Raw genomic sequence first — 24725 nt, 5'->3', positions numbered from 1 at the left:
CGATAAGCCTTACCTCCTTTCTGCTTAAGGCGATGGAGAAGGTTATCGACCATGAAATCAGGAACAACACCCTTAAACAGGTGCCTTTACACCCCGACCAACATTCCTGCAGAGTGGGCAGGTCTACGGACACCGCACTGTATACCTTGCCTACGGTAGTACAAGATGCCTTTGAGTATGGGGAACAGTACTCTGTGCCTTCATCGACATCGAGGGGGCGTTTGACAACACCTCTCATATTAGTGTCGACCGGCCACTTGAAAACCGCAATGTGGAGGCAACGTGGTACAGCTAAAACTACAAAAGGTTGCCCGCAGGGAGAAGTCTTATTCCCTCTCCTGTGGAGCTTCGTTGTGGACGAACTCTTTCGGATTTTCACGGACAATGGCATCCGCTGCCAAGGCTATGCGGATGACATTGTAATTATCGCCAGAGCAAAGTTCGTGAGCACTCTCTGTGATATAGTGCAAAGGGGACTAAACCTGGCAAGAAGCAGGTGCGTGGACATGGGCCTCAGCATCAATCCCTCTAAAACGGTTATTGTCCCTTTCTCTAGAAGAAGAATGCTTCCAGGCATGAGGAACATTTTTTTGAATGGGGTCGCCATTAACGTCGCCACCGAAGTTAAATACCTGGGACTAACACTGGATCCTAAACTTCTGTGGAAGGCACATGTTGACGCGGTCACTTCCAAAGCTACGAGGGCACTAATGGTATGCAAACGCCTGGCAGGGAAGACATGGAGCTATAGTCCCAAGATCCTGAGATGGATGTATACCATGATAGTGAGACCAATAGTCACCTATGGAGCAGTGGCTTGGGTCTCGAGAACCACTCTCACTACGGTGAGGCAATCCCTCACCAAGCTTCAACGTCTGGCATGTGTATGCATTACGGGGGCAATGCGAACATGTCCGACGGCAGCGCTGGAGGTGATTCTCGAGCTCAAGCCGCTGCACCTTACCATAGAACAGGCTGCAAAGCGAACTCCCAAGTTCCGTTAGCTTTACTCCCCAGAGACACAGGCCTAAGATGGTTAACTTTGACAGGAATTTCAAAATAGAGCTTTGCACCTCTCTCATGGAGAGGCTTATCCAATCGAGCTCGTTGCAATGGTACACAGACGGCTCGAAGACTCCGGAAGGCGTTGGCGCTGGCGTCTACGGGTAATGCTCTCGGTACCTATGGGGGCATACCCGAGTATCTTCCCGGCGGAGGTCTATGCCATCAGTCTGTGTGCACAGATTAACCTACGTAGGAATTACCGTAACGAGAGAATTTTAATATTGAGCGACAGCCAGGCGGCACTCAAGGCCCTCTCATGATTTGAGGTCAAGTCGTCCTTGGTGCATCGATAGGCTCAACAGCCTGGCGGAGCACAAGGAAATCCAATTAACTTGGGTACCAGGTCACATAGGAGTTGCGAGCAACGAGGAAGCGGACGGACTAGCTAGAATGGCGGCCGCCTCGTCGCCTATAGGGCCTGAGCCCTTCCTAGCGATTGGACCTAGCACAATCAAGGAAGAGCTGCGGAAAGAAAGGAAGAGATTAAGGGATCAACACTGGCGTAACACTACAGGTCTACGTCAAGCAAAACACCTACTGGGAGGCTACAACCTTACGAGGTACAGGGCGATTATCAAGCTAGGGATCTGGTCAAACGACCTATGTCGTTTCTGCGACGTGACTGTGGGGACTCCCGTGCACCTGCTTAGCGAATGCGAGGCGGTCGCGAGAAGACGGGAGAGGTACCTGGGCCATAACTGGCCAAGTGACGAAGCAATACAATCGCTAATCCCTGTGGATCTCCTCAAATTTTTGGGCTCTCTAGGATTAGATGAGGTACTGTTAATGGCTGAGGGCACAATAGACCTTTCGGTCGCAGTGCATACCTCTATTAATTATCTATCTATCTATCTATGTATATGTCTTTCCATAACTTTAATATTTTTGAATCTTCAAGTGTTAATTTGTATTGTTACGATTATCCTCGAAACCTTTAGGGATTTCCCAAATATCCTACGGCTCGTATCGCTGGATTTAAATAAATGCTCACGATGACCAAATTGTAGTACAATTAACTTTATTGTACAACAAACAATTTACAATACTCGCTAATACCGTAAAAACACTTTCCAATACTCGTTAAAGCAATTACAAGCCTTTACAAAACTTGTTAACACAATTAAACTTATAGCTTGCTTATTCGCAACTCACTTTACTTGTAGCTTGCTGACTTGTAACTAACTCACTCCACTGTGTGGTGGCTCTTATATACCTGCGCTTGCACTCATGGCAACTCTAGAATGTTCTGAAGTTCATCGCTCATTCTCTTTCTCCCGCTGTTTGCAGTGTTCATCCAACTTGACGTTTCTCTTTGTGGAACATTCTACTTCATTCCTCGAACATTCTGCCTATTTCTCGTTGTTCGCTTCGCATTGCCGCAGTATTCGGCACACTGCCCTCTACCTAAGTCTGATCGTCCCGGTCAGACACACTTGCTGTTCCAAAAGCTGCAAGCCTTTCCAAGTGGACCACCTTCATCTTGTTTCTTGGTCTTCCAACGGTCTGGATCTAATACAGGATGTTTGACGTCTCTTTTCCAATTCTTCTAGCATCACCAGATATCCCAAACGTCAGGTCATTAGGCAAACGGAGCTCACTGCCGAATATTACCCTTGCAGGAGTTTTACCCGTTGTTTCATGCACTGCTGACCGGTATCCCATCAGGAACAAGGGTATGCGGACCATGGTTGCCACTCGCCAACATTTTTTTCTACCAAAATCTCTTAAGAAATGTTACCAAAAGTTACCAAATCTTCAATACCAAAATCTTCACTTCTTCACTGAGAAAAAAATATACTGAATAAAACTGCTATATTTCACAACAAATGTGTATATACTTACAGCCCGTTTCTGTGACTTAATAAATTCAATATTTTTATAATTTGTCAATTTTTGATTATTTATCAAGAACTCCCAGTTCTAGCACAGAAGTTTAAATCTATTTTCTTGATAAATTATCAAGATTGAAAATGCTATTGACAGTTATAATATTTTTATTTATTAGAAAATATTTTTCTTACAATTAACTGTTGCATGTGCCGTTATTCTCATTTTCGTTGTTGGTGATTCCGACAGGGTAGGAGTATGATGTAATGTGGAGCGATTTTCCATCATCCCTTGTCAAATTTGGTTTGGATACAAACCGGTTTCGACGTTGTGCCAATTTCAGTGTCATTTTTCGTTCGGAATGTGCCGATATTTGCGACTCACGGAATAATGGCACCGGCACACAAAAAAAAGTTGCGGGTGATTTTAACCATCCGTGCCGGAATAATCAAAACGATTTATGGACCATACCGAAAATTGCCAGATGGCCACTATTAAAATGTGAGATGGTAGAATTCAAAATTTATCGCAAAAATTCGAAAGTTGTTTTAGAAGTGCAGCCCTTGGTGCAGCCACTGTAATTGAAATATTTCCAGTATTCGAATATGAGATGACTCTAATTTTAAGGCCTGCTCAAACAGGCGCGGTGCGGCACGGTGCGGCACGGTGCGGTATAATCCCGTTCGATATGCGGTATCAAATACCATGGCGGTATATGGGAGCACTCAAACAGACGCGGTATTGGAAGTGCGGTACACCGCGGTACAGAACTCTACCGCAGCATGCAGCGTTCACCGCGCGGTATAAGAAGATATATCGTAAGCAGAGTTGCAATTTAGAGTTAGAGTTCTACCACATATTTTACAAAAGTGCTACAGATTATAAATTCTACCTTTTTCATTATAAAAAACGCGAGTTTAAAAGTGCTCGTAATACATTTGTTGGCATAAATGTAATATTCTTTGGTTTTATTTATCACAAAGTAAATAAATTAATGTTGAACTTTTTCGTTTGTTTGAAAAATGTTTTTCAAATCTGGCAATGTTGCTCAGAAATATGAACGGTAAATTTACTGGAATTTAAAATTCTTTCGCAAAAGGTACATAATGGAGCGCAGATATGGAAATATTTATAAAATCTTTCTTCGTGGTTACGCAGTTGGGGCATCAGGCTGGAAAATTCACCACCTTCTTTTCTTCTCAAATTTATTTCGTGAACCCATCTTATTTTTCTTAAACATATACATAAATTAAGAACTTTGCAGGATAAAACAAAGATGTAGGCATATTCATACCTTCTGTTTTCTTCGTCGAGAAGTGCTGCTAATAGCAATAATTCGTCCTCAGAGCTTGAGCGGTCCATCGCGAAAATCAGATTTATAATATATGTATAAATTTAGAAGGAGGAATGCGTAGAGTGCCGTCACATGGCAACAATGTTTCGTGCTATACCGCACCGCGCCTGTTTGAGTGCCTTTGCGTATATCGTTACCGCGTATCGTACGGGATTATACCGCGCTGTACCGCACCGCGCCTGTTTGAGCAGGCCTTTATCGAAGTAACTTTGTAGAAGTGTCAGTAAAGCTGCCACTGAAACTCGAAGGGCTTTTATAATTACGCACATGCAAAACATAAGTCATTTCTTTCTAGTAATGCAAATAGATATTTAGTTGTAAAAGTTACCAAAATGAAATAAAAGTTTCCTAGTTACCAAACCGTTTAAAAGTTACCACTTTTGGTAGAAAGATACCTATTGTGGCAACCATGCTGCGGACATCCCAATCTTTTTGATTCTTGTCCACGACCTTCCGCAAATGCTCTTCCAGGGTTCGGTTGAACCGTTCCACCATGCCATCTGATTGGGGATGAAGAGCCGTTGTTCGAGTTTTCCGGATACCCAGTATCTGGCACATCTCTTGGAACACCGCCGGTTAAACATTTCTTCCCTGGTCAGAGTGCAGCTCTATAGGTCGTATCTCGCAACCCAATTGTAGGGATTTCGGGCCTTTAGCTGCAATACACTCCGCGCAGTTAGCAATCCACTCTGCGACCGATTGCCGACAACCCACCCAATAGAACCTCTGCTTGATCTTCTCCAGGGTCTTCGTGATTCCCAAGTGCCCTCCACTAGGACCATTGTGGAATTCCTTGAGAATGTCCAGAATTCTTACCCTTGGAACTACTATTAGGTTGCGGGAGCACTGCCCATCTTCAGTTTCCCATACCCTGTGCAAACAGCCAGATATCAACTTTAAGCTGTTCCATTGTGCCCAGTATGCCTTTGCGATTAGGCTTTCCGCTGCCATTTGCTCCTTAGTTGGCCTTCTGTCTACCTCCAGTCCATGCATCAAAAGCTCCAGATCTTGATCTTTCTGTTGATAATTTCGTATCTGTTCTTCCTTCCACTCTTCCGCTGGTGTTATTGTCGTTAGCCGGACTTCTATAATGCCCTCTTTGCCCTCAGTTTTTGAGCACAGTTTACATTCCAGGCAACAAGGTCGACGGGACATGGCATCAGCATTTCCGTGGACACTTCCCTTGCGGTGCTCAATAGCGAAGTCATAACTTTGCAGTCTCTCAATCCACCGAGCTAGTTGTCCTTCTGGATTCTCAAACTGTAGTAGCCACTTCAGCGCTGTATGGTCCGTTCGAACTCGGAAACGTTGCCCATAGAGGTACTTGTGGAAATGTTTGACGCACTCCACCCACGCTAGTAGTTCTCTCCGAGTTACGCAGTAGTTCCTCTCTGGTTGTCCAATCGACCGGCTATAGTAGGCAACTACCTTCTCCTGCCCATCAATTACCTGCGACAGTACGCCTCCTATGGCATAACCACTAGCATGCGTATCCAAAATAAACGCTGCACCTGGAACGGGATACGCTAGTATAGGTGCAGTGCATAGCCGTTCCTTCAGAGTTTGGAAAGCCTCCCCCTGCTCCTTGTTCCACTCGAAGGCTCTATTTTTCCTAGTGAGCTCGTGGAGGCTATTTGCAACGCTGGCGAAATTCGGAACAAATCGGCGGTAGTAGGTGCATAGCCCAAGAAAACTTCGTAGTTCGTGCGGGTTCTTAGGTCTTGGCCAATCCTTTACTGCTTCTATATTTTCCCTCGCAGTACAGACGCCCTCCGTTGTCACCTTGTGTCCCAAGTAGTTCACCTCCTTCTTGCACAGTGAGCACTTAGCTTCAGACCAGCGCCAGCTATCCTCTGGTAAACTTCTACCAAATTATTCAGGTGTTCCTCAAAGCTTTTACCCAATACGATAATGTCGTCTAGATACACCAAACATGTTTTCCAATGCAGTCCTTTGAGCACATGGTCCATAAGTCGTTCAAAAGTTGCAGGAGCGTTGAATAATCCAAAGGGCATCAATTGCCACATACCGTCACCAACGCTGAAAGCTGTCTTCTCCTTGTCCTCGTCACTTACCTCCACTTGCCAGTAACCGCTCTTAAGGTCGAGTGTTGAGAACCACTTTGTTCCAGTCAACGGGTCCAGAGTGTCATCGATCCTGGAAGAGGATAGCTGTCCTTTTTCTTCACATCCTTTAGTTTCCGGTAGTCTACGCAGAACCGCATTTCATCTTTCTTCTTCAAAAGTACTACCGGCGAACTCCATGGACTCGCTGATGGTTCAATCACACCACTCTCGCTCATTTCTTTTATTATTTGGCGTACGCTTTACGTTTGGCAAGTGGAACACTTCGAGGAGCCTGGCGGATTGGCTTTGCATCACCAATATTAATGCGATGTTTCACAACTTTTGTCCTGCCTGGTTTGTTGCCATCCTTGTCGAATATGTTGGAGTATCTGCAGAGAAGTTCCTTAGCCTTGTGCTGGTATTTTTCTTCAAACCCTTCCGTCCAAGCATTTATGTCTTCCGCAATGTCATTCTCGCCAATGGAATCGCTTTCAGGTAATTTTTCGCAGTTGAAGATTGCCTCTACCTCTCGCCATTGCCCCAGTACAGTTCCTCTTCGGAGTATGATTGGTGATTTGAACTCATTAAGTACTCGAATTGGGATGCGTCCATATTTTTGCGTCTTAGCCAGGGTTTTACCAATAAGTGCGTCCGGTGTAGAATTTTTGTTGCGCATACGTCTCGCGCTTGGTATACATGTCTCGCATTCCGTTGATGAACCTCTGGATCTCTACCCTTTCGAGGTGTTCACCAGATGCGTCTTCAATAGCTAAGTGAGCCAACCTCTCGATCTCTGAAGCAAATTCTTGTAGTCTCATTGGCTGTAAGATTTCCGCTGCAGGTCCTTTCAATGCAATGAATAGTGCAGCGGACTTATCCTCCATGATCCAATTATTTGCTGTTGCGGTCTTCTCGAACTGAAAAGGAATCGTGCCGTCAAAGGATGGATTTTTTACCTTATGAGCGCTCGTTGAAGTAGCCGGACGATTCATCTGCAAATCTCGGAGGCGACCTTCCAGCTCACCCACCTTTTCCTCGACTTTACCCTGTCTTTCTTCGATCTTATCCTGCTTATCTTCGATTTTATCCCGTCTTTTCCTGAGTAGCGCGTTGTCTCTGATTAAATTCTCCTGCAGCTGTGTGATCTTTTTATCTAGCTGCGATGAGACCAATGACGACAACTGCGACCTCTTTGATTCAAGCTGTGTTTGCACCTGTGACGACAGCTGTGATGACATCTGTGACATGCGTGTATCCTGTGCTTGCATCTGTGACGACAGCTGTGATAACATCTATGGCATGGCAGCCAATAACGTGTCTTGTCCATAGCTGTTTATGAACTTGGAGACTTTTGCTGTTCTTCAACTTTCCAGGATGTATGCTGCACATCCTTCGACGAACAAGCGGCCTCATCCTTCTGTTCATCCTTTGCGGATGCATCGTCGAGTTTATCCTGGAAGTCGTATTTGACCACGTCGATGCCTTCTGCTTTCATAGCCTCTCGCAGCCATGATAGTAACTCCACTTTTCTTCCGGAGGTTGCTAAATTTCGCTTCTCCAACTCCTGTTTGAGTTTCGCGATGGTTAGGTCTTGAATTTTTACCATTTTCAAAAGTTTATCGTTCGGTATTTATTTAATAATCCCACTTCTGACACCAATTGTTACGATTATCCTCGAAACCTTGAGGGATTTCCCAAATATCCTACGGCTCGTTTCGCTGGATTTAAATAAATGCTCACGATGACCAAATTGTAGTACAATTAACTTTATTGTACAACAAACACTTTACAATACTCGCTAATATCGTGAAAACACTTTACAATACTTGTTAAAGCAATTACAAGGCTTTACAAAACTTGTTAACACAATTAAACTTATAGCTTGCTTATTCGCAACTCATTTTACTTGTAGCTTGCTGACTTGTAACTAACTCACTCCGCTGTGTGGTGGCTCTTATATACCTGCGCTCGCACTCATGGCTACTCTAGAATGTTCTGAAGTTCATCGCTCATTCTCTTTCTCCCGCTGTTTGCAGTGTTCATCCAACTTGACGTTTCTCTTTGTGGAACATTCTACTTCATTCCTCGAACATTCTGCCTATTTCTCGTTGTTCGCTTCGCGTTGCCGCAGTATTCGCTACAGTATGTGTGTATCATTTTTAATTTTATAATTCACTCACTTGCACTCTCTTGGCGTATGGAGTTCATTTTGGCTGGATGGCATCACCACATCTCTGTCATTTGTTGCAGAAATATGATTAAACTACACACAACTTTGAGTTGCTTTCCACAGACGTTTTGTAAAATTATAAGTATAACCTGGCATCGTAAGGATTTTATTTATTAATTTCTGCCATTTTCTTTAAATGCTGAGTGGCATTTTTTAACTAAAAAAAAAATTGTTTGTTTTGCTTCTTCCTTTATGTGTATTTTGTCGGTGGTTTATTTCAGTGATTTCTAAGCGATTTTCATTAAACTTTTTACGCAAATGTAATTAGAATGGAGTGCGCCGTGATTGGTTGCAAAACGTGTACAAAAATAATAAATTGGTTAGCACAAACATGTTTTACAAATTGCTTGCATTATTTTCTTTATGCTTCGTCTTCATATTGTTACGATTATCCTCGAAACCTTGAGGGATTTCCCAAATACACTCGGGCTCGAATCGCTGGATTGTTAAATAAATGCTAACGATGACCGAATTGTAGTACAATTAACTTTATTGTACAACAAACAATTTTACAATACTTGCTAATACAGTAAAAATACTACAATACTTGTTAAGGCAATTACAACGCTTTACTGAACTTGTTACACACAATTAAACTTATAGCTTGCTTATTCGCAATTCGCTTCTCTGCTCACTTTACTTGTAGCTTGCTGACTTGCAACTCACTCCACTCCGCTGTGTCGTGGCTCTTATATACCTGCGCTCACACTTATGGCAACTCTAGAACGTTCTGAAGTTTATCGCTCATTCTCTTTTTCTCGCTGTTCGCAGTGTTCATCCAACTTGACGTTTCTCTTTGTGGAACATTCTACGTCATTCCTCGAACATTCTGCCTATTTCTCGTTGTTCGCTTTGTGTTGCCGCAGTATTCGCCACAATATTCTTTGTTTACTTTTGGTTCATTTCAAAGAAAATAGCATGGCGACGAAATTACAAACATCATCCGGAAAATTACTTTTTTTCTTTTGCTTCATCTTGTCAGATCTTGTGTAGTTGGATCATGAAATTAACAGTGGCTACACACGACGAACATGTACTCGCACATGCTCGGCTCGCGGTGCGTGTTCGTCGTTTATGGGGCGGTTCACGGGCATGCGAGTATGTTCGTCGTTTGTAGGGTGGTTTGCGAGCAACTCATTGGAAACAAAAACAACAACCGCATTTTGTGTTAATGCTTGCAGTGTGCACATCGGCGGATAAGTGCAGCCAAGCCATGTACGTTACTGAATTTTTGATAAATGAGGCTAAATTACTATATGTATATGCACAGTGCATACATAGAAGTAAAATATAAATAAATTTAAGTAGCGCATACATAAAAAAACCCAAGTCATAAGCATTTGAATTTCATCATCCGCGTCCTCGCTCTCCATCTTTATGCTATCACGACAAAATCACATATGAGCCGCTCACCGTCTGTGGCAAACGACAGCGAGCATGTTGGCGTACATGTTCGTCGTATGTAACCACTGTTAATTTCATGATCATGACATGTTCGTCGTGTGTAGCCAGTTTAATGGCGTTTTCTATTTCGCAATAATGTTTCCCTGTTTTCTTCAGCCCTTTCAAAAAGTATGCGATGGAAGTGGCGTTCGTACCGTAGAGATACGCCACAATGAAGGTGTTGCGTCTGCAAAAATAATCAGCTGTTCCTTATGGCCGCGTACATGAACCAAAAAAAAGTTGGTTAATGGGCCGCGTACTTGAGGTTTACATAAGTCAATTTTCAGAGACAATAGCAAAACATTCACATTTTTTTCCTAATATATTTCCACTTCTCTTGATGTCTGCATCACTGTTTCTGGCCTTTCGAAGATAGTTTATTGACTGGATGCCTACTTTTCTCAAACAATGTGTAAATTATCTACATATTCTCATTGGTCTTGTTTTTGACTGTTGGTCAACATTCGTTGGGTCCGTCGACGCAAGGGTTGCCAATCTGAAGGCCCGTCCACATAGAACTTTGGCGTTGCGTTGGCGTCGCTTCAACAGCTGAGTATGAATACATGAATTCAAATGCAGCTGTCCACATAGCCAAAATTCGACAACGCTCACGCCAACACAAAGCAAAAAGATCGCCAACTCTGAACTTTTCGCGTGCGTCGCTCGTCAGCTGTTGCAAATAAATACAATTATGTGAAATATTTTTCCTCTTTAACGAAGTGCGAGCAAGAAATATCGTTTCTAATGCAATTATTGATATGAAATATTTTTTTATCTATCGTTATTATGTTAATTTAGTGACCCAAGCATTCGCTGCCAAGCGTTCATTGTAGCAAGCATACATTTAACGTGCGTTCTGTCAAACCAGGGCCAATGCCAAAGCCAACGCGAAAGTTCTATGTGGACCGGCCTTGACACTCTCTATGCAAACACACACAGTCCACTCAACTGTCAGTTTTATACTTGAGCGGAACGTACGCTCCCAATAGCCATTTTTCAGGACGAAAAGTAACCTACATATATGCAAATGTTACAATGTAAGGCAACGGTTGTTTGAGGTAGTGCCCCCTTGCTCTGTTCTAACTGGCTCATGTGGTAAACTTAACTATCTTACAGTTTCATAAATAAAAACACTATCAGCTGATTGTCAAAAAATGCCTACAGCTGAAATCATCTGTTTTTGGCATGTCCTCTTATCTTTTACAATTTCTTTAATTTCTATTACAATTTATTTTATTTCTATTACAATTTATTCAAAATACACCAACACAATGTGCCAAAACCAAAAATCCACTAACCAAAAACACACCTACAGCCTGCCAGAAAAAAATAGTAAGAAGAATGGTTACTTATGGAACTACGATGAACCTAATATTACTACGTTTATACGTAAGCTATTTGCAAATAAAAATAATTTGCAAATACCTAACTCACTGTTTATTCGAGGGTGAAAAAATCTTTTTTTTAATATTGCCTGATTAATAATATGACCATCGAAAAAGAAAGTAAAGTTAGAACTGGCAACATCTTGATTACCCCACGTCACCACCTTCTACAGATTCTGTTAAAAAAGCTGTGGTATGACAGAAATGTAGTTGGAGACCGCAAATTTCCACTCTTAAACCATATCTGTCTTGCCGAATTTCTTACCATCGCTGTCTTAATATCAGCTGTCATTTCGTAGTTTGACAACTCAGTTTTCATTTTATCGCGCCATCTACATTGGGTACAGACCGATCTGATTGGCTTAATGCCATTTTGAAAGTGGTATGTTAAGACAGCAAGTTGCCCGCATGAGAAAACAGGACAATGTCAAAACAGATATTTCACAGATGTTAAGACATATTTGGTAGAAAAAGGAGACGTGGGGTTACAAAAAGGCAGTAAGATGACCATCGAAAAAGAAAATGAACCTAAGGTTGCAAACAGAGTGGAAGCGAAGCCGAAGGAAACCCCGGGGGGTTGAGTACTGCTGCTACAAAAACAATAAAAATATAAATCTGGGTCGTTCCGGTTACGTAGACCCGACTGTCGTGGGAACGTCTTCATCTTCGTCTTCGTCTTTGCTTGCACTGTGATCACTTTCATATGTCTACTACTGCACTGTTTTTCGTCTTCGGCTTCGTCTTCATCTTCGTCTTCGGCTGCGCTTCCATTCTGTTTGCAACCTAATACCATGTTCTGACCGACATCGAAAACATGTTTTCGTTGCTAAAACTGGTTCTCGACGTAAAACTTGTGTTTTCGTCCATGTAAAATCTGTCAAACGAAAACCAGTTTTCGCTGAACACTAATTGAAAACTCACGTTCCCCTCATTCCAATCGGTGTCTTCACTAGTTTTTTTCGATTATATATCGAAGTGGAAGTCATATTTTATCATCCTTAATACGCCATTTCGGATTTATTGTTAATTGGCTGGTAAAAGTAAACAAAGGATGAAAGTAAAAGGTTGCTAATGCGAAGAAAATGAGGGAAAAGCATTTTGGTTTTGTTTTTGTTTAGAAAAACTGTACTCAGAGGATGTAAGAAATGTCAACGAAAACACCAACAGCCGGTGTGAACAGCCTTCAGCCCACAATCCCAAAACACGTTTTCTAAGATGTTCGTTGTCGGTCAGAACATAGTATAAGAATGGCGGCGTCTTGCGCTTATTTGCATATAGTACCACTAATCAATACTTATTTGCGTGATTTAGTTATTTGCGAATAAAAAATTAACTCAGCGTTTATACAGCAAAGTTTCCCATATCGCAAATTGTTATATGCAAATAATATGTGCGTATAAACGTAGTATATACTCCTTCTATTTTATGGTAGGTGGCAACGCTACTGATCAAATAAAATCTATTACTGCACTATTGGGGGAAGTTATCGGTATTGCATTTTTGGGCCGTCCCTACCTGTCATTGCATCCATTTCTTGCAAAACGGCATAGTTGACGGGTTTTGGTGAGCGCAAAACAAATGATCCTAATTTCAGAAATAAAAATAACCTGGGAGTAGAAACGCCTTAAATCGGTTAACAATCAATGAAATACTCATAACAATCCGAAACAGAGCTGAATAAAAGTTTTATAAAATGGTGTGCAGTTAAATCGGATGTAAATAGTTACGAAACAAAGCCAGTGATTGCATTGAAATATATGTACGGAAATAAGTGTGATAAAAGTAAAAAATAAATGAAAAATTGACCGAAAATGTGGTGGTAACGGGGAAAATCCAAATAAAATCAAGTGAATGCAAAACATAAAAAGTCTATTAATAATCTGGTGAAAATTACAACAAATATTATATTTTTTTTTCTTTTATACATCCATGTGTGCCTATACATATGTACAAAATCGATTGGATATCAAATAAAACTAGTTTCCCAAATTTATTTTTGGCATTATAAAACAAAAAAAGAATAAAAACAATTCACTACAGCGCGTGTGAGCAATTGGACTCGAGCTTACATACATATGTAAATGTATGATACTCCTGCGCATAGAGCACAGAATTGGACAGACGGCGGGAGGCAATTGAGAGTACGTGGACAATCGACAGTATATACTGTCATTGCCTTCTTTCGGGCCATACAAAGTTGTTTGCAATCGGTAAGCTGTGATGGTTCGATGCCAATGTGCACATATGTACTCAGCTTTCCCACAATATAATAGCAGGTCTCCATCAACCGCAGCTGGCTTTGTTCGTTAGTTTTTCGCGTGCATTTCTTATGAGTTCATTTGTGTAAGGTGTAGAATCAAAGTTTTCATTATCTACATATATGTATGTACATGCCACATAAATAGTAGGTTTGAAAAGTGCAAATTGCAAGTTGCAGAATCGTTTCTACCTTGCGTCTGAAATACATGGTAAACCTCTCAGATTTACGTACTTCTGAGGGCCAGCATTTCATTAGATTTTCTTGTAAAAATTTCCAGTTTCCCATATTTTCATGGTTATAGTGTTGTAGCGCAGGAAGTCCAGCAAAAATATACAAAAGCTAATAAAAAACATACGCCGCGTCATCTTTGTGTCTACCTTTCTTTTATCATTCTGTTTCAAAATATTTTTTTTATAAACAAACTGCAACCGGTTTCTTACTCTACGATTTGTTTTACTATTTGCGCCCATTTCCTTTAAACAACTAATCTTCGACGCTGGAATTGTATTCGCAGTATTTACCCACGATTCCAAGCTGTAAAACGGATAAAACTAAACGAATAATTAAACTACTGGAAAATATCAAGAAATGTAAGTACATATTGTAAATATTTAATAATATACTTATAATAAAAACTATTATTACCCAACAAACATTTAGGTTACCTGAGATTAAACTCAAAACTAACGTATTTCTTCAATCTTTCACATTGCTTCTCAATAGTACCTCCAGTGAAACATCATAGCTTTTTCCACAACATAAATTATAAGAGTAAAACGCCTGTCAAGTTAGCACTACACGTTTCGAAATTGGAAGGTTAAATATGGCATTAATTGTAGCTTTTTTGTTGGGGAAAGAAAAATATGGTATGTAGTACTAACTTGACACCATACACCTAGTCGATAGAATTGAGATATTGAAAATGTTATAACGGCAATAATTGTGTATATTCCTTTTCTTATTGAGTGGCATAAATTGAAGGGCTTCTTCTTTCGCTACCCATGGAAGGGCTTCCAGAAGGGCTTTTATAGGACGTATGTACTTCCCTTTTGGAGGAGTTCTTTTAAAGTTGCTTATCTATATATATAAATGTGAATGTCTGTTTGCTTATTACCTTATAACTTCTGAACCGCGGCACGGAATCGCACAAAACTTTGCACGCTATTGCCTTTACCCTGGGAAGGTTATAGACATAGAGAAAAATGGGTAGTACTCGAAAAGAGGGCGTGGCACCTCCTATACTAACTAAAACTTTCATGCTGCATATCTCTTGAAATATTTGTGGTAGAGCATTGGAACTTGCTGTCGAGATAAATAAAATTAATTCCATACTCTTGGGAAAAACTGGCGGTATAGGAAAAGGGGGCGCGGCACCTCCCATAGTTGTATGCAAACATATCTATGGTAAATGCTTATCTTAATGTATATGTAAATGAGTTTGTAAAAGGGGGCGTGACACATCCTATAGGCGTGAAATTTTTTATCAGCGCTAACTTGGGCACCATAAGTCACATAAACATGACATTTAGTATGCAGACATATGTATCTATGGTAGGTGCTTATAGTAAGGTATAAATAAATTAATTTGTAAAAGGAGGCGTAGCACTTAACATAGGCTCGGAATTTTTTATCAGCCATAACCTCGGAACCACAAGTCACATGACCTCTTTAATTCCTTCTGGCGTAGAGTAAAACCCGCGAGTAAAAGCTAGTAATAAAATCATATAGTATAGCTAGAGATAGTAGCTAGTATAAAAATCATCCATCTTTGAAGTATTTGCTTAAGGTTTATATCAAATACTAGCAGACCCGGCGAACTTCGTCCCGCCCAAAATTATTTTTTTATTGAAATATTTTGGTAGAACCATTTTCACCAACAATTCACGTTCACGATTTACAGTGATACATTTATCTGCTAATATATATTACGGTTTGGTGGTTGTCCGAAGGCATATTTCTATTGTCGTCTTTATTAACCTAACGAAAGTGTATGTTCGTGAAGAAGTTCTTGAAATTCTCCAATGATTTGGCGTTTTACAGAACGGTTAGTCGCAAAATGAAATAAATTTGAAGAACTTTTTCCCATTCATCATTCCCATCTGTACTAAAAAGTAGATGGATTAGTTGGTGGCAATTTAAAAATTGGTGAGTATCGTTGTTCAACACACACTTATTTCAGTCGAAATACCTTAAAGCTCTTATCAAGGAGCGCAACGGTTCTGATGGTAAACATAATGCTGGTCATTTGAGATTGACCCCTGGACAACTCAATTCTGGTGTATCCGTATGAAGCACGCAAATCACGTTCATTGGGCCAATCGCAACACGCGGGAGCTCGGCATACTCGGTGATACAGCCCGTCGATGTAATCGGACATTCACGGCAATTTTTCTCACTTGACGCTTTTCAGTAACAACTCGACCCCAGCGTCACCCGGCGGCTGTTTTTTTGCAATAGTATTGCCCTTACCGTTACCATTACATAAGTATCTCGAATATAAGCCAGATCGGATCATAACCAAGACTTTAACAATAACACGACTCCAGCGCCACCTGGTAGGTCAAACTGGGAATCTGAACAACTACGAAGAGACCTTACTCATAAAAAAAAAATTTCGTTAAAATCGATTCACTCACAAACACGATCTAAGTATTATATGTTCAGTACCTTTGGGAAGACGCCGCGCCCCCTTCTTAAATATCCCCAATTTTATCTAAGAGTATGCGATTGATTTCGTATATCTCTATACTACTATATGTTCGAATACTCAACCATGAACACTTCCAGGAATGTGCAATATGGAAAATTCGGTTTATTTGAGTAGAGTAGAGTACTTGACGGTGGGGTGCGATAAGGCCATACGCAATAAAACCATATTGGAAATAAAGGCATATTTTTTTGGTAATAAGGCCATAAATTCGATATGGCTTTATTTCCAACTACAATTGGTAATTAAGCCATATGGCTTTATTTCGCTTTAAAATTTTTATATTTCTTTTATTTAAACAATGGAAAAAGTTCGCAACAAAACTACTAAACCGCCTTGAACTGCAACGTCACCTTAAACATGCAATTACTCTCCTTCGACCGGGCGCGGCGCGGTGCGGGGAGCCAGCAAATGTGCACCCACCAGGTTATGCACTCGCAAAATTAAAACTTACCTAAGTACATATATTTATTTTCCAATATCCAATAAATACGGAAATATTAAATAATTATTTATTTCATTTTATTAATAATAATTTGTATCAATTTAAATAATTCAGTATCAATTTCAAGAGGGTGTCCAAGGGGAATTTAATAATGAATTACAACAAACACATCATTTGGACGTAATGTTCTCTACGGCAAAAAATTCAGATTCGCCGGTAACACCGCCTTATTAATTCGCCTTGAGAGTGTGATTTCAGAATATAGCTTTATTTCTCATTTGCAAAATTTTTTGTATGGCTTTATTTCTCTTTCTGATTGGAAATAAAGCCATATGGCTTTATTGCGTATGACCTTATTGCACCCCACCGTACTTGACTACAATGAACACATCCAGAAATAGGGCACGTTCGAGGTACGTAATAACAGCGGCAATACTTCACCGCTGATGAAAGTTTGCAAAACTGTTGCAAGTTCCCAACTGATAAAACGTTGGAATTTCACACCGAACGTGATACTTTAATAATGCGCACAACACTTCGGTTGTGATTGCGACTCGAACAACCCCATATGCAGTATGAAAAACTCGATTTATATGAGAGGTGCCACGCCTGTTTTCCAATAACATCAATTTTTTCATAAGTATGCGTTTGATTTCGTATGGGAGGTGCCACGCCCCCTTTTCCAATAACTCCAGTTTTTCTCCGCGATTGATTTTATATATATCCCTAGCAAGATCCAGTACTCTACCATTAACACTTCCAGAGATATGTATGAAAAATGTGGGTTTTATAGTAGGTGCCACGCCTTCTTCACTTAGCGCCATGAGATTCACTTTACGACCCTTTCCCCGCGCTCATTTTCTTAACTGATTTTATATGTCTCCATACCAAGTTCCAGTACCCTACCATAAACGCTTTCAGAGATATGCGGCATGAAAAATTCGGTTTTCCAATAACATCCATTTTTTCCATGAGTATATCAATCGCATACTCATATATTTCCAAATATACACAAAACATTTCATACAAATCGGTCAAGCCGTTTCGGAGGAGTTGACCACAAACACCCTGACATAAGATTTTATTCGAATGGTGGGAACCCTATGCAAATTTTTTTCTGATTTAAGTGTTTTCATACATTTGCAGTGGAATAGCATTACTACTTATTAAAATTAATTTTTTTTGATAATTCAGATATATGGAAACACCGAATTTTAAATTTTTTCTTTACATACCTTCTACAGACAAAGAGAAACAAAATGAAATAAAAACGAAACAAATCCGTTGAGCCGTTCTTGAGTTATGCGATAACAAACGAACAGCAATTTATTTTTGTATGTAAAGATTTTTGTCCTCTTCAATTTATTTTTTTTATTAAATTTGTTAATGCATTCTCAGTAATGTACATTATTGCGGTTTATGTAAATTAAATTATTATTTTTTTTTTGATATTTGAAATATGTGGCAACACCGGTTTTCATTTTACAGAGAGAAATACACAAAATGAAATAAAAGCGAAGCAAATCCCTTGAGCCGTTCTTAAGTTATGCGATAACACACGAAAACAATCCATTTTAACATATAATTTTTTTTCGAATGGTAGCAACTTACCGAATTTTTTTTCTAAATTAATTTTTTTTATACATTCTCAGTGAAATAGCATTATTGCGGCTCATTTATAATTAATTATTTTTTTCTGATATTGCAGATATCTGGCAACATCATTTTTCCAATTTCCTCCTTACAAATCTTCTACAGACAGAAAGACACAAAATGAAATAAAAACGAAGCAAATCCGTTGAGCCGTTCTTGGGTGATTGCGATAACACATAAAAGCAATCCATTTTTATATATAAACTTTTTTTTCGAATCGTGGTAACCCTATCCAAATTTTTTCCGAATTAATTTTGTTATGCTTTCTCAGTGAAATGGCATTATTGCGGCTTATTTGTAATATTTTTTTTTTCTGATATTGCAAATATCTGGCAACACCATTTTACCAGTTTTCTCTTTACAAACCTTCTACAGATAGAAAGACACAAAATTAAGGAAAAACGAAGCAAATCCGTTGAGCCGTTCTTGAGAGATGCGATAACACACGAACAACAATTCATTTTTATATATAAAGAAGATGTGTTATTGCAGCCCAAAATATTTATTGAAATTCGTTTGTCAGTTCAGCAGAAAAGAGTGTTACTCTAGTGTACGTGACGTATGAGTAACTTTCTTTCCTACTAATTTTTCATACAAAAAATCTTTGCGTATTTTCATTTGACCACTCATTTCGTATTCATCCATCGATTTTCTTCAATAGTAACTTGATTTGATTTGGCTTTAGCACAAATGCAAAAATTTGGCGCAGAACCTGTCATTTCTTAAATTTTTCTTCTGTTAAAGTTTGACTTTTTAATTTTTTCATTAAAAAATAAAAAAAAAACTGGAATCATTAATTAATTTGTCAGAAACTATAAATCCTATCGGAAAGTTATGTACATATATACGGTTTATGGAGAATTTTATTAGCTTTCATGTGTATTAAGATTGTTAAATTGATTCGTAAGATATGCATGATTAAGTGGAACCAATTTTTGTTTTAAGCTGAATAACGGGTAAATTGAAAATATCTCGAAAACTTATCCATAGAATAAAAATTAACAAGATTTTCGGAATCAGCGAGCAATTCTATATAGAAATTGGATAATGGCATCCATTGAACATTCTTGCTGTAAACCAGTGCAATTAATAATTTTGTTTACAAAAATTTAGTTCATTCGGTAACAAACTCTAATAAATCAAAGTTTCAAAATTTTAGAAAATTTGTGATTTTTTTTTTAAGTTTTGCCCAAAGTTTAAAATTTCGATTTACTATATGTATATGGTTTTTGGTATAGAATGAGCTCTATTTTTATAAAAGAAATTTTCAAATTAAATAATGAAAAACATAAATATTAAAAATTGTCCATATGTGAGTGTTGTATACTTATTTGATAACCGCTATAGCAAAATGTGTTCAATTATCCAATTATGCTTTCGTGTTTTTCCGAATTTTTTTTTGCAATACGTACCTACATACATATGTACGTACGTATTTAAAAGCCAGGTGTAGACGACTGCCATTCTTTTACTTATCGCCTACCGCGCGGTGTGAATAAATGATTTGATTTGTCCATTTGGCGAGTTAAGCGTTGGACAAACGTACCCGAGAAAATCCACAAGCAATTGTGTAGCTATACATATAGTATATATATACGTATGTACATATAAATTTTAGATATATTTTTACCTACCTAATTGTAATTTTGCATACAGGTAATAACTTAAAGTAGAAGGAATGTGGGTTCGATTCTCTCGGACAGTTAACATAGGTTTGTATGTATATTCATCTTTGACGGTAAGGTAGAGGGCTGAATAATAGGTTATTCTGCGCTGCTAATAAAAATTTTGTAAGCGGCAAATAAATTGTCTGCAAATTTTTAAACCCTTTTCGCATTCTGTCATCAATCTTATAAGCATAACAAAATAGTCCCCGTGAAATTCATATGTAAGCCAGAATTTCTACAAATTACAAACTCATCTGCAATATGCAGAATAGACTTGCTATTGTGTGAAAAATGCTAATACATAAATATGTATGGACTTATACATAAACATGCGTTTATATTAAAATTTGTATGTGTTTGTATAATGCAATAAATCTGTTTACGAGCAAATAAACCTTTTTAAAATACACGCCTTTAGCTGTGTATTGATAGCCGGAGACAGATACATATGTACATATATATGGGGCGTTCCATACCAAAACGGACGCGGTTCACACTTCGTGTGTTTGATTAGTTAAAAATTTTTAGGGTTGATGCAGCATAAAAACAAAAAAAATTTAAAACAATCACACATACACACATTAAAATTCTCTATGAAATTAAATGTTTTTAAAATTTTTTTCTTGAAAAATGTTTCACATACATAAGGTGTATTCGCGTATTCTTCCAGCAGAAAACTCTCAGCAGCAAAATTCTAATGAATTTTTATCTGATCTCTCTCAAAGAGAGAAATGTAAGCAAAAGTTCGCGAACGGAAAACCAGCAAAAACTTGCAAGTTTTTAGTACAGCTGATCGAAATTTTGTTTACATACAAAAGCATAAAACAGAAAACATGAAAAGAAAATAAATTAAAAGTTTTCTAAAGCAATTTGCTAATCAAACATAAGTCAATGAGTATTAGTTTTCTTCCAATACATTTGCGGTTCTAATAAAAATCATAATAATAAATCTAAATCTAAAATAAATTTTCATATTTTCATAAATTGAAAACAGATAACTTTGATCAGCTGTTTTTCTTGCTGGCAAATGGCTGCTGGCACAAATTTTTCCAGCAGAAACTAGCAGCTTTTCATCAGAATGAAATGTCAATTTGCCCTCTCAATTTGCCCTACTGTGGTAGATTTTTGTGTACGCGAATAAATGTATATTTTTTGATAAAAAAAAATTAGCTTTTGAAAATATGCCATCTCAGAAAAAAATAAAAATAAAAAAAATCACCAAAATGTGGTGCGGTCTACAATAATTTGAGTTATGATTTTTTTTACACCGAAGTTGAGTAAAATGAGTACATTACAAAATACAAATTTTTTTAATCGTTTTTAGAATTTTTTTGAGTATGCAGTTTTGTAGCCCATTAAATTTTAGTGTAATAAAGTGCAAGCAATTTGTAATGTAGTCATTTTACAACTTCGGTGTGAAAAAATGTCATAACTCAAATTATTGTAGAGTGCACCCAATAATACTATACTTAAATATTGCGCAATACTCAGAGCTACCATGTGGTTTTTTTTCAATTATTTTTGAAATGGCATATTTTCAAAAACTATTTTTTTATCAAAAAATTTGTATGTGAAAAATTTTTCTAGAAAAAAAGTTTAAAAATATTTTTTTTTATAGAGAATTTTAATGTGTGTTTGAGTTTTTTTATTTAATTTTTTCTCGCCCCGTTCTCGAGATATTTGGAAAACTATTAAATCGATTTGTTGTTGTTTTTGTCCTGTAATGTTTTTAAAACTGTATTAATCAAGCTCAAATTTCATATTCATTTATTATTTATGTTAATGCATCAACCCTAAAAATTTGAAACAAATCAAACACATGAAGTATGAACCCCGTCATTTTTGTATATTGCGTCGTTTTAGTTTTCAATATATGTACATGTATGTATGTATTTAGTTAACTGTTGCTATATTCTATATATGTATATTGGTACATTAGACTGCCCCAAGAATATATGGCAAAACATTTGTTTGCAAATTTTAATATGAATACCCCCTATATTCGTGCTTTTTAGCCTAAATAGCATATATGGGTATTTCTAAACTGGCGTTACGTGACACTCGTCCGACCAAATGTTAAAAAAAAATATTGAAAAAGTCAAAGTTTTAAAGAAGATTTATCCATGATACAACAAAAAAGGTTGTTCAAACTTTTGACGGATAATACAATTTTTTGAAGTTTTATAAATTGTGAGTATTATCAACGGCCTTGCCACTTTGATAATATTAAGGCAATAAATCAGAATTTTCTTTCTCATTTTTATACCAATGTAATAATATTTCAAATCAAAAACCATTATCAGTGCTTGGTATTTTTTTACTTACGTAGCTCGCACTATTTTTATTAAAACCATATAAAATATAAACTATTAAAGAAGACTTCATCGTAATTATTCTTTTTATTTTATAATAAAAACCACACGCACATTGATTTGTAATTTTTTCGTTTTCTTATTTTGAATGCAATCTTGCGATGTAAAAATCGAATTCTGAAGAATGTTCCTCCCAAATTAAACCTTTTTATATTTTGGTTAAAATTCATTTTTAAATTTCTCATCAGAATTTAAAAAAATTTGGCTTTGTGATTAGCGTATCGCCATTAACTTTCACAAATTTTTAATTAAAAATGCAAATCCGCGTATGTGAGGTTGCATAGATTATTTTCTAGAGAATAAAAACACTCGTATTTAAAAATGGTTCTCTTTTTTACAAAGAAATCGCATTTCAGGACGAATGGATAAGGCTTGAGCCAAGAGCTTGTATGAGCAAATCCAATTTTTGGTAAAAAATGTCAGTTACGCGGTTTTGCATAACGATGATACGCGGTTTTGTACTTTAAACTACAATATGTAAGTACACACTTTCTTCATGCGTTCGTCAACCCTATTTTCGAAATTATGTAGCCGGCATAATTTTCAAGTCCATAAAATAAAATCTGCTAAAAAAAAAATATTTCTTCTAGTGATCAGGTAGCATGAATTTGATGAAATGTCATAATTTTATTAAATGTCAATCGGTTAACAACAACAACGAATGTCATTAAATGAAACTACCTTCTATTTTGTATCATGGGTCCATCTACACCTTTTCCAAAGAAAGTGTAAAATGTACTTTAGAACCCGTCAAATGTACTTCAGAAAACGTAAAATGTACTTCCGAAGAGTCAGTTCGTTTTGACGCTTTCTAAAGAACATTTTACAGTTTCTGAAGTACACTTACATTACTCTTGGAAATGATGTAGATTTTTATAGCAATAAAATGGCCCCTTATTCAGTAAACAAATTACGACAGTTGGTAGTAGCGATTTAAAGATATTAGTAAACATATGCGCTGGCGTGACGTTACAAAAACAGAAGTGGATTTTGACTTCGATTTCAAAATTGAAAAACACTGCGAATTGGGCAAGACTATTTGTATAAAAGTTTTTGTAGTAATATTGGCAGTGTTTAAGGTTAGTTTTCCAAGTTTTTAAATGTAGAAATCTTTTCTACTGTATTTTAAATCAGCTGAATTATCTGACGTGACGTTAACGGGCGTTACGTTACTCAAATTCCCATTGAAAAAGTTTTGTTAATATTGTTCTTTAAAGAATTTTTAACAGAAAGAAAACATGCATTTTATGTCAAGCGTATGTTTTATTTTGACATCAGCACCACCAGCGGCTCCTTTTTTTTGCAAATCTACATATGTCTTATTACGTTTCAACTAAACATGCCAAATATGAAACAAATCAGAGTATAAATACGGCTTTTCAAAAGCCACCTAACGAGACCATTCTTGGCAAAAATGTTTCAGCTTACATAACCAGTATATTATAAAAAGCAGCCAAATCGAATTTAGAGGACTTTTAATTTTTTTACTACTACCTTACTAAAATATCCTTTGCAATTTTTATCCCTCAATACCCTTATATTTATTAATAGGATCTAAATTAAACTAAGATTCTTCAAAATGCATTCAAAATTAAAAAACTTGAAGAATAATGTTTTTAAATGACATTTTTAAGATGTTCCAAAAAAAGACCTTTGGTCTTTTTGGACACTCTAATGTACATATTTAAATAAAATTTACCACTTATATTTCCCAAACAAATTTCCATATACCACTCTGTTTCTCTTTTCATTCATACTAAATACATTTGTATGTACATATGTATAATTGCCATATCTTATCGGTTGTTGTATGTAGTTATCTGATAACGATAGCCTTTGTAGCTCACACAAAGCAAATTGTAAAAAAGTTTAGATATAAAAACAAGAAATATACGCAAAAATCTGAACATAAGCAAGGCAATTATAAACGCTCGTGAAGTCACCAACATTTACTATTTATAGCGTACTAACTGCTGTTGGCGTTGCGTTGAGAAATTCCCTATTTCATCATCTGTCCGCTGTTTTCGTAATAAATGCTGTAATGTGTGCACTCTATTTAAACTTTGTAAACGTCTAAGTTAAACTTTTTCGCTCTTCCTCAACTAATGAATGCCCAGCGTTTACTTAAGTTGCTTTTTTTGTTTGGATTTTTTTGTTGGTTTGTATCTTGAGGCTGCTTAAAGACCTCGCCTGGGGGTTAGGTGTCGCTGACTGCCATCTCAAGTTGCCCTTCCTCTCCTTCCTCTGTTTG

At 37.6% G+C, this 24725-nt stretch overlaps 1 protein-coding gene across 1 annotated transcript in view; it reads left to right on the top strand.

The window, feature by feature from the left end:
• Positions 1-12892: 12892 nt before the first annotated feature.
• LOC118738032 (F-actin-monooxygenase Mical) overlaps positions 12893-24725 on the top strand; it is a gene marked incomplete in the record, with an annotated part of 215264 nt that continues 203431 nt past the window's right edge. Inside the window, 2 exon segments of the mRNA XM_036468909.1 lie at positions 12893-13838; positions 13908-14220.

Source organism: Rhagoletis pomonella, unplaced genomic scaffold (assembly GCF_013731165.1).
Source record: "Rhagoletis pomonella isolate Grant_MI unplaced genomic scaffold, Rhpom_1.0 Rhpom_scaffold_00004, whole genome shotgun sequence".
In the NCBI taxonomy this organism is placed as follows: Eukaryota; Metazoa; Arthropoda; class Insecta; order Diptera; family Tephritidae; genus Rhagoletis; species Rhagoletis pomonella.
Note: the sequence above shows the minus strand (reverse complement) of the source record. Positions and strands in the feature narration are given on the sequence as shown.